The sequence below is a fragment of the Panicum virgatum genome, chromosome 3K (genome assembly GCF_016808335.1).
Source record: "Panicum virgatum strain AP13 chromosome 3K, P.virgatum_v5, whole genome shotgun sequence".
Classification (NCBI taxonomy): Eukaryota; Viridiplantae; Streptophyta; class Magnoliopsida; order Poales; family Poaceae; genus Panicum; species Panicum virgatum.
Window position 1 is genome coordinate 32,969,924 of NC_053138.1, and position 15,726 is coordinate 32,985,649.

The 15,726-nt window shown below is 46.7% G+C and overlaps 1 pseudogene; it reads left to right on the top strand.

Moving 5' to 3' along the window:
• The first annotated feature begins 2,602 nt into the window (after positions 1–2,602).
• Positions 2,603–4,394, top strand: LOC120700857 (annotated as a pseudogene).
• Positions 4,395–15,726: the final 11,332 nt, after the last annotated feature.

Below are 15,726 nucleotides of genomic sequence, written 5' to 3' on the forward strand. Positions count from 1 at the left end.
CGTGTCTCCATGGAAGGGAAGCTCCGAGCTGACCGCCGAGGCCTCGGACCCCCAGAGGGGTCCGGGACCTCCTGCGCCCGTCCGGACTCCCCTCACCGTGTAGGGGTCCGGAGCCGCCACGCGTCCCGGAGACGTGGGATCGTGCGCGAGTCTTCCGCAGGAAGACTCGCCCACCTACCGCATTTAATGCGATGGACAAGGCGTGCTCTGCCGCCGCGGTACACAAGACAGCCTTTTGTCAGGCCCCGCTGCGCGCCACGTATTACCAAGGAGCACAGTGCAGCCGCCTGAGCCGCGCCCGCGCAGAGCCCGTCTGCCGCGTTAAATGGATACGACGGCACGGCACTTTTCCATCATGCCACCTACGCCGCTCCCTACACAGCCGTTCAGCTACGTGGCAGGCGATGCTACTAGCTACGTCAGGCTCCGTCTCGACAAGACAGCGCCAAAACATGATGGACGGAGGGCTCCGGGAGCAGGCGAGGGAATCCAAGAGAGAGATCTCCTTTGCCTGCGACGTCATAATGTATGAGCAGTACGTTAGTTTATACTGCATCGTTGGACCCACCTGTCGGGGATCCAACGGCTGTGTACGCGCCCCCTTGAGATATAAAAGGGAGGCGCTCGCTATGCACAGGACAGATCCAGACAGACTCAAGCTCTCGCACCATCTCACTCTCGTGGGAAGGCAATACAACACACAGTGGACGTAGGGTATTACGCTCCGGCGGCCCGAACCACTCTAAATCTTGCTGTGTTCATCGTGTTCTTGAGTGAGATCGATCTAAGACTAGCTAACCCCTGAGTACACACCCTCTGGGCTAGGGCGGGTGCCTTCCGCCACCCGGCTGTGGTTTGCAGCACCACGACACCGCAAACTATGGGAAATCAAATATATAACAGCCAGCAAAAATAAAAAATAAATACAAGAGTAGAAGGCAACAAGTAATAGTCTGATACAAGTAGAAGCCCACAAATAAATAGTCTAATACAAGTACAAGCCAACAAATAAATAGTCTGATGCACAAAGAAAAACATGCAACCATACAAGAGTTATTGTTCAACACCATTATTACATAAAAAGTTCTGTTGAACCAAGCAAATGGAACTCATATCAGTCGGAATCAGCAGTAGTGATACAAGAATCTTCTTTCATTTCTTCCTGAATGTCTTCAAGGCAGGACCAAAAGCTATTGACCCTATCACCATCATCTACAATCAAGTTTCAAATACATTAGTAGCTGCAGTTTATAGTTCTAATATGAAAAATACAATGCAATACAGTCCTACCTTTGAGCATCCACGAGTCATCAATAAAATGTCCAGTGACAGCCATATAACCTCTTTTTTGATTATCAGCTGTCCAAAGATCAGTTGTAATAGCAACACGGCAATTGGTCCTTTGCAAGAATATCCTAGCTTTCCTTTTCTCACCCTCATAGAAATGCATTATGTCCCTTCTAATAGTATTTCTAGTACCCATTTTAAACAAAGGCTGCAGGGCACTAACAAACTTACGAAAACCATGGTGATCAACAATGGACAGTGGATACTCATGCAATATAATCATGGAATAAAGAGCTTTCCTAGCTACTTCTTGATCAAACACAGTTTTCTACACTCACTGCTCCTTTTTCAGTGGTTCCAAACCGCAAATTAGTTTGAATTTTATCCCCTGGCCTCTTGTTATTTAAAGGACAAGATGTGAGATGGGTTTTCAGATGGGTTGTACCATTCCTTGAGACGGCTGAAAGATTCTTGCCACAATGCTTGCATTTGGCCTTCCATTTTCCATCAACACACACTTGGGTGAAGTCATTCCACACTTTAGAATATTGCTTCCTCTTTTTACCAGGACCAGCAGCTTGTTCCTCTCCATCTGAAATGTGCACAACATTTTCTTCTGTTGTATCAGTTGCAGCTGCTACAGCAGCTGATGCTTGGGAGCCTGGAACTTGGGAGCTACTAGGTGTACTAGTCATTGCAACTGCAGAACAATTAACATGTTCAGATCATGCCAATACGAATAGATCAAGCATATACAAGAGCAGTCAGATGGAGTAGACAAAATTGATAACACATGAAGGGCATCGCATAGCAGATCAGTAACAACCAGACTCAGCAAAAGGAAGCGCCTTTCCAGAGTATGCAGCCACTCTGTTGGGCTTATGTTCTCTACTAGTATCACATGTGGTTGCTTGCTCCTAAGACGATCTTAATAAAAAAAGGGAAATTTGTCTACAGACTCTCAAAGCGTGATTTTGTGCGCTGCACACTCCACTCCCTGAAATAGTCTGCAGCACACCTCGAGTGAAAAATTTTGTGTGTGGCACATTGACTCCATTAAACAATTCATTTTCAATTTGAGTGGTGAAAGAATATGATCTGAAAAAGACTAAAATGCCCCCAGTATTTCCTCCACCGGGACCTTATCCCTTCGATTCCTTATCCATTCACGGTGGAGGAGCGTGTCTCGCCGCGATCGATTCATCGCTTGCGCGTGTCGTGTCTCGCAGCAGGCCAGCGCTGGACGACGACGCGGCGGCGTTGTTCCTCGGCGGGTGACGGCCTGACCATGGAAGGGCACCGTGCGCTGTTGCCCATGCCGGTGCCGCAGCCGCGGGCGTTCGCGCTGGTGGACGACGACGAGCAGGGCAGGGCCCTCTGCTCCGTCGGCGCGTCCTCCAGCGGGCGCCTACCCGATTCCGCACCGCCGCCGGCCTCGCACGGCGTCCTGTCGCATCTCTACCGCCACAGCGTCGAGATCGACGTGCTCGTCCGCATCGAGAACGAGAGGCTGCGGTCGGGGCTGGAGGAGGCGCGTCGCCGGCACGTGCGCGCCATGGTGGCGGCGGTGGAGCGCGCGGCGGTGAGGGCGAGGCCGAGGCCGAGGACGCGCGGTCGTGCTGCTTCGGGCCCTCGCCGACTACGCCCTCCGAGTGCGGCGGCGGCGGCGGCGGCGACGAAGACGAGGCCGACGCGGCGGACAGGAAGGTGGAGGCGCTCGAGGAGCTCAAGGGCGTCGTGGGGGCGCTCCAGGGCGACGGGGGGCGGCGCGTGCATGTCCCGCGTCGAGGCGGCGGCGGCCGTCCAGAGGAAGGCCAAGGACGACGGCGCCGCGAGGGAGATGCTCGCGATGCTCGGCGCCGTCCCGCCGCTCGTCGCGATGCTGGACGAGGGCGGCGGCGGCGGTGGGGAGGAGGTCATGGACGCCATGCTGTACGCGCTGCTCAACCTGGGGATCGGCAACGACACGTGAGTCTCGCGCGTTTTCCTTCTCGCGCTCCTCTGTTTCCTCCGCTTCGTGATCAGATCTGGGTGTATTTGGTTGGTTTCTAAGTCGTCGGAGTTGGTTGCTGCGATTCCCAGGAACAAGACGGCGATCGTGCAGGCCGGCGCTGTGCACAAGATGCTCCGCATTGCGGAGGGCGGCGCGTCCGCCGCGCTCACGGAGGCCGTCGTCGCCAACTTCCTCTGCCTCAGCGCGCTCGACGCCAACAAGCCCGTCATCGGCGCGTCCGGCGCCGCCCCGTTCCTCGTGCGCGCGTTCCAGGGCGCGTGCGACACCGAGCAGGCGCGCCACGACGCGCTGCGCGCGCTCCTGAACCTCTCCATCGCGCCCGCCAATGCGCCGCACCTGCTGGCGGCCGGGCTCGTGCCGACGCTAGTGGCGTCCGTCGGGGACGCGCCCGTCACAGACCGCGCGCTCATCGCGCTCTACAACCTCGTGGCGGCCCGCCCGGAGGGCCGCCGCGCGCCCGACGCAGTGTCGTTCCTCGTTGACGTGCTCAACTGGGCCGACGAGCCCGGGTGCCAGGAGAAGGCGGCCTACGTGCTGATGGTCCTGGCGCACCGGAGCTATGGCGACCGCGCGGCCATGGCCATGGCCGCAGGGGACGAGGCGAAGGCCGCGGAGGCGTACCAGTGCGCGTGGGTGGGGAACACGGACGGCTTGGCGCGGTGGCCCCTTAAACTGTTAAGGGTATTTTGGTCTTTTCACATAATGTTCTCTCACCTCTCAGCAAGCAAAAGAGTTGTTTAATGGGAGTGGTGTGCCACACACAAAATGAGTCATTCAGAGTGTGCTACAGGCTAATTCAAGGAGTATAGTGTGCAGCGCACAAAACCATGTTTTTAGAGTGTCCCACAGACAAATTTCCCTAAAAAAAATGTCGTTGCAAGTGTTCAGGTTCCACAGACAATGCTATCTGAGAATAGATCAGTATTGGCATGATCTGAGAGTAGATCTTGTATTGGCATACGAATAGATCAAGCATATACGAATAGATCAAGCGCCGGCCGGGTGGGGAGCGCATACCGGGGGCCTGGAGCGGTGGCCGGAGGGGGAGATGCCGACCGGAGGGGATCTGCAGCTCTGCTGGCCGCCGACCTGAGGGGATCTGCTGGCCGGGGAGACGCCGAGTCGAAGGGGAGCTGCTGGCCGCCGAGACGCCGAGCCCGCTAGGGAGAGCGGTGGCCGGAGGGGGAGACGCCGGCCGGAGGGGATCTGCAGCTCTGCTGGCCGCCGACCCGAGGGGATCTGCTGGCCGGGGAGATGCCGAGTCGAAGGGGAGCTGCTGGCCGCCGAGACGCCGAGCCCGCCAGGGAGAGCGCCGGCCGGAGAGGGAGACGCCGACCGGAGGGGAGCCGGCGGCCCTAGAGGCCGAGGCGCCGAGCGCGGAGAGCCCGAGGGGGCGATGGGGTTTGCGGCTGCGAGCCTGGGACTGGGAGTCGGGGACTCGACCCAGGGACTGGGGTGGGTGAGTCTGTGAGTGGCGGCTGGGAGCCTGGAAACCCTAGAAAATCTTATATATACTCATGTATTTGGACCCACATGTCAGCGGGTATGCGGGTTCGGGTATTAAATTTTGAAATCCGTTAGCAAATACTCGCCGGGTTTGAATTCGTACCCGCGCCCGCGCCCGCGGGTACGAACCCAGACCCGAATCCACGCCCAACGGGTTCGGTGTCCGCGGATTTGCGTGTTTTTTCTACCTTTGCCATCTTGACTCATCGGTGTAGGTCGGTAGCCGCGCTGCTGGGTGAAACTATTAGTGTTTCGCTGGGAGCTAGAGATTTGTCTGTGCTTGTTGCCGTGGCATGGAGGTCGGGGCCCCGTCGCCGGCGTACTACGTTTTATAGCCGCGGAGGGGGCGCGGCGCGCGCGTCGCGAGAGGCCGGGAGCTTAGCCCCAGCGGCCGGGGCACGCGTGTGCGCCGACGAGGGCCGCGCGGCGCGACGCGTGTGCGGGAGACGCCCCCGGCGGGCGACACGCGGCGGGTGAGAGCGCGGGCGAGCGAGCGCATGTCCTCGAGCACAGGAGCGCGAGAGAGCGAGCGTATACACCTATCCTATCCGGCCCTGCGCGCGCGCTTCCATGGATCGAGGCTGGAAGCGGCGCGCGGCACTGTACTGTAGCAGGGTGGCGAGCTGGTGCTCCGGCCATGCTGCACTGTCGACGCGTGTGGATGTGACTTGGGAGGGGGAGGAGCCGCGGCCGGCCGCCCGATCGACCAGGCGCCCCGGCCGGCGTGGCCAGCGTACAGGGCTGCATGGACGACCGTCTGTGCTCGCCCAGTCGGCCGCTACGTTTTGGCGGTTTTCTGTCCCTGATGGCGTGGTTGCACGAAGTGCGGCGCACGGGCAGGTATGGACGTTTCATTCAAAAGCGATGGTAGCTACGTACAATATATAGTGGACTGGCTAGTGTGGTCGGAGCTGATGTACCTTGTAATTTAATTCTTTATAAGTTTATATTTCTTTTATTATTCTAAATTTTGGTATTTTCTGTATACATAGTTTCTGCAATATATTTAAGTATGCTTAATATGTAAGTGCATAGCAAAACTATGGACTTAGAAAAAATAAATAATTTATAATTTGGAACAGAGAAAATGTCCTTTTTTACAAAAAGTTGCACTTGTACATTAAATGATCAACGATATTTATTAAATGGAGCCCTACAAGAATTTTACTATGCTGGAAATGCGTACCTCATGATATTTATTAAATGATCAACGGTATTTATTAAATGATCAACTATGCTATCTCCAAATAAATCGACACCGAGGTTGAAAATAAACTTCATGATATTTGTTTGTTTTGTGTTAAAGAGCTCATTTCAAAAAGAGTTAACATCTCCAAATAAACCAAATTGGACGACTGACGGCAAATGTTGTTTTTTAAGAAATAAAGGAAATCATTACACATATATTTTGGTTAGTAGACTAGCTACCCACAGCGGTGCCTTCCATCGATGCCTGAACAGCAGAGAGAGGATTCGAGCATCGAGGCAACCATTGCAGCACCGATGCTGAAATCCAAAATAGAAGGCATTGAGGCATGTGGGTGCCCCGAGGCTAGCAATAGCAGCGTGGGTGACGGATTGGTCTGACGAGTTGGCCCCATTAAACTCAGCATCGATGCTACCGCTGTTTGTATTTTAGGTTTCACGGTATTGGTAGAGGTCGCATGGGCCCTGGTACTTTCAGCATCAGAACCATTGTGGGTAGTCTTATGCTGCAAGATTTGTCTAGGGAGTGGTTTATGTTGCATTTGGTTCACAACCACCAAATAAAAGAAGCCGATTTCTTGGGGTTAGAAATACACCATCATCAAATTAGCTTTAGTAAAACCATTAATGAAATAAGTCCAGAAAGTGTACTTGTTTGATATTTTATACCCATTTAAGTTAGAATGAGCAAAAAAATTTGTACTTTTGTGATTTAAATTTGTGTTCACGAATAATGTAAGCTTTGTAGTGATGAATAGTGTAGTAATCGAGAAGTATGTTTTAAGCACAGTCAAGTCCAAGTTTTTAGGCAAAATTATTCTAACAAATAACACTCCTTGCTATGGCCTCAAAAAATTCAAACTCCCTTCTTTGGTCATGTTTTTATCTTGTATTCCTTCCGTGGCCTTGCCGTGACATCTGTTAGCGAATTCTGTTAGGATTGTTAAATTCTATTAATTCTAGGAGTAGATCGAGTGGGTATAAAACTGTCTGTGGACGGCGTACCTTGTGCACTTGTCGGTGAAACTGTAGCCGGCACCATGGCCGGTGACGAGGTGGCGTTTAGCACATGGCAGCGACGGTCGGTGTAGAACGAATTCGCCATCACTGCACGTGGTCGAAGGGGTGGTGATTGCTGGTGGCGCATCCCGCCGCTGGCAGCCTCTCCCGTAGATCGGCTAGGGTTTGGAGGTGGGGAAACAGTGGCGGCAACGAACCTCGTGTCAAGTGCCACTGGTCCCCACCTCCCCTTTATAGGGCTGTGCGACGGGGCCCACCAGCCTTGGGCTGGATGCCCCCGATCAGGGCGTGGTCAAGGGTCTAATGGGCCGTTGAGCCCATTGGTGGAGATCAACACTAACATTCTCCCCCTTGATCTCATCTTTCAAACTTTTAACCTTTTTCTATTACATCACAAATTTGTGCATAGAGCATATCCCATCGTCACAGCCAAATCGCTGATAGACATGATAGCTACAATACACATCTCCGTTAAGTAATAGATACTTTAACTTTTGGGCCTTTATAGTCCGGAAATTATAGACTATACCATAAACCCATGTCAACTGTGTGTTCTCTGAACACACTGGGCGGTAAGCCTTTTATACGCAGATCTGCAAACACTTGTCTATTTCTTTTATGCTCCAAGCATTTCAACATAATTCCGGACTTTCTCCTTTACAACGTACAACTTTGTGTCAGTGTGTTTGGCACCACACTCGACTCGTTGTCTTAGGAGCGAAATACATAATGGTTATTGCTGTTGTCAACCATTATTCCGGGTACAGATTTTCGTAACCATTTTGCCTGTCCCTCAGCCTCATATCATGCTATAGCCATGTCGTTCTTATCACATTGATGATAATTGTTTCATTCTTTTGGAGCTTTTCCACACAAAAACTCCAAGTGTGAAAGTTAGCGACAATTATGGATTTCGCTATACATTTCACAAGTTCTTTCTTTGTACTCACAACCTTTTGAGAGCACTTGTATAGATCTATCTTTGTACTCACAACCCTTTTGTGAGCACCTGTTTCTTTTAGCGTGAGGCCGATATCCTTGACTCCATTCTAGTGATCTATATCTGGATTGGATATTGCCAAAACAACCCGGATACATGAACTGTGTCAGGGTAATGCTATACTTTTGCATTCATAAAGCTTCCAACAGCTGAAACATATGGTACCATATTCATTTATCTATTCACATTGACTCTTGTGGAACACTAAAGTTCCCAATTTCATTACCCTTTACTATAAGGACAGGCGTAAGTTTTTCTCGCAGTGCATACTTTAGAAACTTTTCTTAGCATGCCTATGCGACATTCCTAATACCCCTTTTCTTCTTTCTCGGTAAATCTCGATCCTTAACGAGAAATATTCTGCCGAGAACATTCTTTTGAACTTCGAGGACAAGAATTTATTTTCTCTTCCTGTAGTAAATTGACATCACCACTAGCGAGTAGGACGTCATCCACATGCGCAGGATTGGGAAATGAATTTCCCATTCTATAACTTTGCACAAATACAATTGTCCTCTCATTTTCTTTAAATCAAAATAATATCTGAGACTTTTAACTTTAGATGCCACTGTCTAGAGACTTGCTATAATCCATAAAAGACTTCTTCAAGTAGCATCTCTTATATCCTTTTACTTCCACGACCAAAACCTTTTGGGTGTGTCATGCAATCGCCTTCAAACAAACCCCCATTGAGAGTGTTGTCTTTTCTTTCATCTGATGTAACTCAGATCTTGATGTGCTACTAGCACTCACTATAGTCTATTCATTCCTTTTTTTTATGCAAAATCTTTCGATTTAAATTGTGCTTTACATCTTTACATATTTCCTTTAGAGTCACATTTGCCTTGTAGACCCTTTACAGCCTACTGTTTTGGCTCTATTGGAAATTACCTATGAATCCAGAATATAGACGGGATTCACCAATTTTGTTTCATCTCTCATAGTCCCTTATCATTTAGATAAGTAGGTACTTTTTTCGTATGGGATCTATAATCTTTTATTGCCAAGAGGCAATAGCTCTTCCAGGGTCTTGCATCACAAGATCCCGGATACATCTTTGCATGCTCTCACAGAGCCATACTACTTTATCTGGGCCATTGAACTTTTAGGTACACGATATCTGTATACCATGCTCCCCCAGATTAGTCTATAGTCTTTTGCTTTATCTGGACAGCCAAACAAAATAGCTCCCCCAGATCAGCCCATCTTTATCTTATCTGGATAGCCATCAAACTAGCTCCCCCATATTTCATATTTTGGGTTTGTTCTGTCTAATCTTTCCTCATATGGCGCTTTAAGCACCATCTTTGACTTTCGAAAACCGTCCATTATGAATACCGACTGACTGTGCTATCTTCCAATAGGAATATAACTATCTTTTTTACTTTAGGGCTATCTTCATTGCGACTGTCGTACTCCCCCGACAATCATATTCATCATAGATCACTTTAGACGCATCATGTGCATCACATCATATAGGGGAGTTTCATCATTCACATTTCTTTCTCCCCTTCGAAATGTGGCAAGAAACTTTCTGCCACAATTTCAAAAATCATTCAGAACTCTTGTGAATTGAGGAAACTTTTGATCATCTACTTCACTCACTTGATTACATCATGCAAAATGAAGTTATCTGTTAAATCTCATGGGAGTAATTTTTCCTCATTCCATTTCAGAAACTCAACGGAGTTCTTTATCATTCGTACTTTTGCAAGTTGTACTTGCATCTTTAGGTTCGTTTGTAACTTTTATTCTCTTTAGACTCATTGAGTGCTTACCAAGTATTACACATAAAGTGTAGCCGTTAATATTAGGAAAACATAAGAGCTACTCCACAATTTTCTCCCAGGTGGGATACATTAAAGCACATGGGTCTTCATCACTTTCTCATGTCATACAAGATAAGTGATTTGCCAATATTTTTCCCGTCACACGAGATTTTCTTGACATAAATATTATGTCAACTTTACCCCGCCATACGGGTATTTTCCCAGACTCTTCCCACGATACGGGTATTAACACAAACTTTTCCCGCCATGCGAGTAATCCCCTATAAGGGACATAAATGCCAGAACTGGCTCTTTTGACTGCATATGCAATCACCAACATTCAGAAATAAATCCGAATACACTTTAGTACACATGCTTAATCTGATGTTGATCAAATTAAACATGCATATCACTTATCGCATCTCATAGAATATGAGAATCCCTTTTCATTGAGAGTACATGGAAGACATTCATCGAACAAGACTCTCAATGATATATCTCTTTCTTGGATTAACATCCAAGAATTCTTTCTTTGAAGCAATTCTTTAGAGAGAGCATACTCTCTCACGTTATGACCCTTCTTGGTCATCTTTCGGGTCACAAGTACCCAACCTTTTGCTTTCACGAATGAAAGCATGGCAACTTTTAGTCTGAGAAAATCAGCCAATAATCACCAATAATGAGCATAAAAATAACCCTACGTTGGTCTGGTTAAAAAAATATGCACATCAAACTTTTAAACCATCCTTTTATATTCTAAAACACCGTTGGGCAGAATTAGAATAAAACATCAATTTCCACATCACCGTTGGGCAGAAATGAAAATAATGCATATAATTCATAAAAGAATATGATGATATTTCCATTAAACAACTTTGCTAAGAAAATAACCATCATCATCATCTTTATCGCAGCGGAAACATGAGAAACATTTTCTCAATCTTTATCATATTCTTTGAAAAAATTATCGCTTTGATACAAAATTCATCAGAGATTTGAACTTTGACAATAAAATTCATGGAATTATAATATTGTTATCATCAACGTTGGTCAGAAGATAATAATACCATAATTTAACTTTAAACCAATATCTTTCTTTTTCCTCTAATTAAACTTTCCCGTTGGTTCCAGTTTAATTGGAGGACAAGACATTTTCTTTGCAGCGGAAACTTGAACAAGCACTTATTCTGATGCATTTTTGTACTCTTTTGCTCTCTAAACTATTTATCCCGTTGAATCAAAATTGAATAGAGATGCAAGTATGCACAAAATCAGCAAACTTTGCAGCCCATACTGCAAATTTGGCCCGCGGCCCTTTCTTTGCGTGCGGCCCAGCTCGGTCCGCGGAGTGCCTCCGCGCGCGGCCCACGCGCGCACTCGCGCGGCCTAAAAAACCTAGCACCAAAAGCAGCCCGCGGCCTGCTAAAACTTCTCTTCCCTCACGGGCCGCAACCCGGCCCACAAGGATCCGGCCGCTCCCGAGCCGTCGGATCGAATCTGACGGCCGGCCTCGCTTTTCGCGGATCAAAACCGCGGTGGCCTGCTCACCCGTAACCCTAGCTCCATTCTCCCTCATCCCCCTTTCTCTCTCTTGCTAGAGGCGGCGGCCGGAGTGGTTCCGGTCCGAGTCGCCGGCGGTGGCGGCCCTTGGTGGCGCCGGAGGTGGCGGCGCCGCCGCTGCACGCCACCCCCTGCGCCGGCCGCGCGCTCGCCCGTGGCTCAGTGGGTGCTGGGGGCCCCTTCTCTTCTTCCCCTTGCTTCCCTGGACCCGAGCCGAGCGTAGGAATGGTGGCCGGCGGCGCCACTATGGCGCCCCTCGCTGGTGCATGCGTTCGGCCGAAGCCGCGCGCGGCGCCGTCGAGCGGCACCTCGGTGGTGCCCTTTGGGTCCCGTGCGCACGCGCTCAGAGGAGCGCCGGGTGGTGTGCGAGGCGTCATGGAGCCTGTCCCACGCCGGCGAGCCGGCACGATCGTCTCTACCACTTCCGGCGAGCCGGCGGTGGCACAATGATGGCGAGGTCCCGGTAAGTACCTCCGCTCATCCGTTTTCTTTCTTTTCCCTTGCGGGTCCGATCTAGGGTTAGGGTTTGGGTCTTTCATTTCTTTTCCTTTTCCTTCTCTGTTCATCGATCCGAGATCGATCCTTTCCCCAAACTCAAATCTACTCGCTAAACCTGGCTCTTGATGCCAATGTTAAATTCTATTAATTCTAGGAGTAGATCGAGTGGATATAAAATTGTATGTGGACGGCGTACCTTGTGCACTTGTCGGTGAACTGTAGCCGGCACCATGGCCGGTGACGAGGTGGCGTTTAGCACATGGCAGCGACTGTCGGTGTAGAACGAATTCGCCATCACTGCACGTGGTCGAAGGGGTGGTGATTGCTGGTGGCGCATCCCGCCGCTGGCAGCCTCTCCCGTAGATCGGCTAGGGTTTGGAGGTGGGGAAACAGTGGCGGCGACGAACCTCGTGTCAAGTGCCACTGGTCCCCACCTCCCCTTTATAGGGCTGTGCGACGGGGCCCACCAGCCTTGGGCTGGAAGCCCCCGATCAGGGCGTGGTCAAGGGTCTAATGGGCCGTTGAGCCCATTGGTGGAGATCAACACTAACAAGGATTTGCAGTGGGAACGATTTTTGGACCAAAATACCGCTTTTCTTGACCCTAGATTTCCCCACCGGCCACCGAGCATGTCACGCTCCCCCCTCCCCTTCCCATCCATGTGCCACTCCCAACGACGAACCCAGATCCCGCGGCGACCCCAGGCTGTGTTGGCTCCCGCGCCCCGCCCCAGGACGCGCGCGGCCAAGAAGACTAGAAGGCCGTCAACATGTAGCGTATGTGGGATCAGCGGTCATACATTGCATTGGATCGTTGTAAAGGTAATCAGCAGGAACAGGCTGCAACTGAATATATGTTCCTGTAGGAGTAAACTGGAGTGCGTTATGTAGTGTATAGCGTTGTACTCGCTCTGTAATATAGAACGTTCTGTAATGTTCAGTTGGCTGCATGATGAACTGGGTGTTCTTTTGGGCATTGGAGAATGCAGAAAACTTGGTGTTTTAAGTGCTCTAATAGTAATTGTTGATGTTTTGATCCCTACATGTAATTTGGAGGCAAGGCCAATGTAATTCTATTACTTGCTAATCTGTTTCACGCATGCCTCTTTATTGAACTGCTCAGGTAGTGTGTTGGTGTAGTAGTTGGGGAGAAAAATTGGTTCGATGGGAGAATACATCACCTTCAGCGGTGGAAAACGTTCCTGCAGCGAAAAGAAAAAAAAATATCCTTGGGCCACAGTCGGAATGCGTGTAGCAAAATGAGCTGATGTGATCATCATTAAATGAGGAAAGAGTATGTTGATGTCTACTATTTTATCTACTGATATGACCCGTGCTCCTATTCAAAATAACATCAAATAGAGTACGTATTAAATATCATACTCCCTCCATATAGGATTTAGATGACGTTTTGGACAAGATTTGAGTCAAACATTGGGAATATAAATCATGAATAACTTTTAAGTTATTCAGTTTGAAAAAGTGAAAATTATATGAATAGATTTGTCTTAAGAAACACTTTCATAAAAGTATACATGTATCACTTTTCAACAAATATTTTTATAAAAATAAGTGGTCAAAGTTATACTTTGAAGACCGTGTCGCTGTCCTAAACGTCATCTATTTACTATATAAAGGGAGTATAGATAGCTAAACATACAACATCCATCTAAACTATCGTAAAGTTGTCTATTCAGCTGCCTGTGTATATCAAATAGACAGCAGCGGTCTAAACTGTTGTACATACCTTAAGTGGGTGACCATGTCTTTTTTTTTTAGTAAGGTGACCATGTCATTGGGAGACGAGCAAGCTGCCTTGGCGCTTGGAAATTCGAAATTTGAAAATATGCTTACCCATTGAACATCCTATGTTATATAAGGTCTTTTTTTTTTAGTAAGGTGACCATGTCATTGGGAGACGAGCAAGCTGCCTTGGCGCTTGGAAATTCGAAATTTGAAAATATGCTTACCCATTGAACATCCTATGTTATATAAGGCCTTGTTTGATTTATTAAGTAGCTATCACATCGAATGAACGTCAATTCGAATATTCAGATGCCAACTTAACATAAAACTAATTGCATATATTACAATTAGAGTTCTAGACAAATCTATTAAGTATAATTAGTGCACAATTAGCGAATGATTACTATAGCAATTAGTGGTCAAATTATGAACTAATTAGATTTAATAGATTCGTCTCGTGATTAAGTTACGACTTATGAAATTAGTTTTGTAATAAATCTATATTTAGTACTCGTAATTGGTGTTTACATATACAATGTGGTGGGACTTATGATTTAAACTGAAAAAAGCAAACGAGATTTAAGGGTGTTTTATGTTAAGTTTCTGAACACAGTTATGATTTTCTGAAAAAAGCATTGTCAAAACTGTGTTCCAAAGGAAAAACTGTGTTCCAAAGGAAAAAAAAGATTTTCTGAAGACAATGCTAATGCTTAAAAATAGGGATGCAGATTGGATATAGATGGATATAAGTGATATTGTATTTGTTTTTGTATTTTCTATCAGATTTGGATTCAAACACGGATAGACTTGGATACATATGCGAATACGAATTGCTTTGGTTACAAATACAAATAGATGTGTATCGAATACAGAAGCAAATCGATGCTGTTAATATCAGATACAGATATTTCTTCGGATATCGAGTAAAACAACATTTACTCATATCACATGTGTTGTAACATTCGAACACCCTAAGAGTCCAAATTTTAACAAGATTATGCTTCACAAAACAAATTAACAAACAGTTGCATGATATTTCTTACTCCCTCCATACCCATAAAACTTGACGTTTTGGACAAGGTTTGGGTTAAACATTGGAAATATAAATCATCAATAACTTTTAAGTTGTTGAGTTTGTAAATGTGAAAATTATATGAATAGATTTATCTTAAAAATACTTTCATAAAAGTATATATATATATCACTTTTGCATAAATATTTTTATAAAAACAAAAGGTCAAAGTTGTGTTTTAGAGACTGTGTCGCTGTTCTAAACGTCAAGTTTTATGGGTACGGAGGGAGTACTTACTACACATATGAGAGATTCAATTACATGACATTGTAACTTGCAATATACTCTCCCCATTCACAGATGATAGTCTTATTTGGGATGGGCACAATGACCAAGGAAAAAAATGTTGCTTATCGATCCTACTTATACCATTATTATTTACCTAGTGAAATGAAGCGATCTTTAATGCTTAAACCTCGTGAAAACAAACGTTCTTTAATGCCCCTGCATGTAGCTTGTTTTTATAATATTATGTTGTTTCCCAATGCACGAATTTACTCATGCAGTTACTAAGCATCGGACCCAAGAGGCAATGGGTGGGTGAGCTCAAATAAGACTATCAATCTTGAAATTTTTAGATTTTGAAATAAGACTATCATCTGTGAATGGAAAGCTTAGGTTGGAGACACTCAATTCATGACATTATAACTTATTACATTGATGATCCTTCACAAGCACTCAATCAATTCATCTACTCAAGAAGGCTAGATTCAAACTAAAATCATGCTTGATTTAACCAAATTAACAAAAGATTACATACCATTTTGGGCACTCAATTACATGATATTGACTTCTAAATTATTACATGGATAAATATGTAGAAGCAGTCAAATTGTTGCTAGAGTTCAAACTATTATACGAGATTAAGTTTATTTTAAAAAGAAGACGGAAAATACCTATTCTTTATTGTTGAATTATTACCAGAGTTCAAGTTTAATTCTCAAACTAGGAATAAACAATATTCAACTCCAATATAGTATTAGTAGATATATTATATTTTTAGAAAAATTATAGTACTAATTTTATAGTTTTCAGATTAGAATGAATTA